A 2,308-nucleotide genomic window follows, 5' to 3' on the forward strand; every position below is an offset into this window, starting at 1 on the left:
CGAGGCGTCGACACGTGTCGCCTGCAAGCCGGGCCGAATCGCAACGCGAGCCGAGCCGGGCGACCCGCGACTGTGCAGAATTGGGCGCGCGTGGCAGGCGCGCGTGCAGCCTGCGGCTGGCGCCTTCCCGCGCGCGTGGCCACGCACTTCCAGCGTGCTGCTGGGCGCGTGAGCGCGCGTGGAACGGCCAGTTTGGCCCGGTTGTTTTCTGTTTTCTCGATTTTTGTCCCGACTCCAGTTCTAATACTGTTTTTACGTGGATAGGGACTTAATTTAGAGAAATCAGTAGTGTTGGACACCTCACGGGCAAAGAAACGCTAGCGAAGGGGCACGCGTCAACCAGGTAAGTCACCACCCGGTATTTAGGAAGAAATACTTGTAGGGTTCGCTTGGATTGTATGTATGCATGTTAGTAATTTTGCCTTACATTAGCTCTCCATGAATGAGATTAATGAGATGGATTGTTATGATGTGTTGGGTGAATTATCTGAGTGTTGCTTGTATGCCTTAAGCTTCCGTTGTACGTATGCATGCGTTTAATTTATGTTAGAATTGTGTATGCCGGGTTTCGGGTGCTCGATGGACGAATTTGCCCCATTGAACGCGAACCTCGTGCTCTGGGTGCTTGATGGAGGTCATCGCCCCGTTGAGCCGGTATGCCTAGTTTGCATGAATTACATACTATGATGTTAGAAGAAGATTGCATGCACCCTCGGTTAATTGCTAGGGCCCATTTCTATGATAAGATTAGGGAATTTCTTTTAGGAGCGATATGCCGCTCTAGACAGACTTAATTTTTCCCTAGAAACTTAGCGGTTTACCACGGTAAGAAAGTACCTAAGGGGGTTCATAGATTGCTAGCGTGAGAACGGTATCTATAGCTTCGTGGGAGGACCAAGGGTCCCTAATCAGTCCTTACTGTTCTTAGCCATTTCGCATGGGAAATGTGTCCCCACGTCGTACAGCCCATTAGCTGCATGGGAACGGGTTGGGTCGCGCCCCCCATAGGAGGACTATATGGGCGTAGGGGTATTCAGCACACCCCTAGGCTAGGTACCATGTAGTTCTAGATAGCCATGTAGAGGTAGCGCCTCATAGAGAGATACCGACCATATTAGCTTGGCATAAGGAACCTCTAGGTGACTAATGAAAGGACGATGAACCGGTGAAACCCAAGGGGCAAGCCCCAAGAGGCTAAGGTTAGAACCCGATGTCCTAGAACCAAATTAGGAAACCGTGGGAGTTCTGTTAAATTAAGATGCGAAGAGAGCCTACAAGTAGGTGGCTTACTGAGTATAATTTTTATACTCATCCCGTTCTCATTTATTTTCTCAGGTGTTCACTGGCTGCTGGTCGAGGTAGAGGAGCGTTTGAGAGTTGTACAGTCACAGAGGGGGTCGTTCCGGAGCGTCAGTCCCTTTTCGGTCTTTTAGAGTCTTTTGTATTTCATTTTATATTTGCAATTTCTTTGGTAATAATTAACAAACGAAATTTCTCTCTTTTGTTTTAATTCAAAGTATTTTTATATTTTTACTTTGGTTTTCTTTTCTTCTACTTTCTTTTTGTTTGTTTTCGATTTCGTCTTTTGGTTCACGGTCTGATTTTCGAAGCCTCGAAAATCGGGTCGTGACAATTTATCATCTTGAGAGTGGGTTGATTGTTGAAACTTCAATGACGTCAAATAGAATGTTTACTCTATTTGTTCAATCTCTACCGAAGGAACAGTCCCGCTTCAATGCTATTACAGAAGATTCCGCAAGAACATGACATTGTCGATATGGGCGTCTAAGTTATGGAGGATTGAAGACACTTCGAGAGAAGGACACGGTGCAAGGATTGCCGGTCCTTAAAACTCTCTCAAAAGTATGAGAATGTTATTTGATAGGGAAACAACAAAGAGATTCATTTCCTAAAGAAAGCACATGGAGAGCATCTCAAATTCTTCAACTTGTACATGCTGACATATGCAGACCGATCACGTCCATCTCCAACAACAAAAAGAGATTTTTTTTTTTTTTTCAATTTCATCGATGATTTCAGTTGAAAAACTCAGATTTCAGTCGTGAAACTAGTATATACTTGAAGAGGTTGAGAACTAATCGAGGTGGTGAATTCACATCTAAAAAATTCACTAGCTTTTGTAATGAAAATGGTATTCAAAGGCAACTGATAGTGGCTTACATTTCACAACAAAACGACGTGGCGAAAAGAAAAAATAGAACAATTATGAATATGGTTAGATGCATGCTGACAGAGAAAAAGGTACTAAAAGCTACCTGGCTGAAAGCAGCAAATTGGATGGTTCATA

General features: G+C 44.3%; 1 long non-coding RNA gene across 2 annotated transcripts in view; it reads left to right on the plus strand.

Annotated features, from left to right (window-relative positions):
• The window catches only part of LOC111434487, a 2,171-nt gene extending 706 nt beyond the window's left edge, over positions 1-1,465 (plus strand). For both annotated transcript variants that reach the window (XR_002708955.1, XR_002708956.1), the window contains 2 exons: positions 265-343; positions 1,336-1,465. This is a non-coding gene — a long non-coding RNA (uncharacterized LOC111434487). The remainder of the gene's footprint in view (positions 1-264; positions 344-1,335) is intronic.
• Positions 1,466-2,308: the final 843 nt, after the last annotated feature.

This window comes from Cucurbita moschata, unplaced genomic scaffold (assembly GCF_002738365.1).
Source record: "Cucurbita moschata cultivar Rifu unplaced genomic scaffold, Cmos_1.0 Cmo_Scf00045, whole genome shotgun sequence".
Taxonomy (NCBI): domain Eukaryota; kingdom Viridiplantae; phylum Streptophyta; class Magnoliopsida; order Cucurbitales; family Cucurbitaceae; genus Cucurbita; species Cucurbita moschata.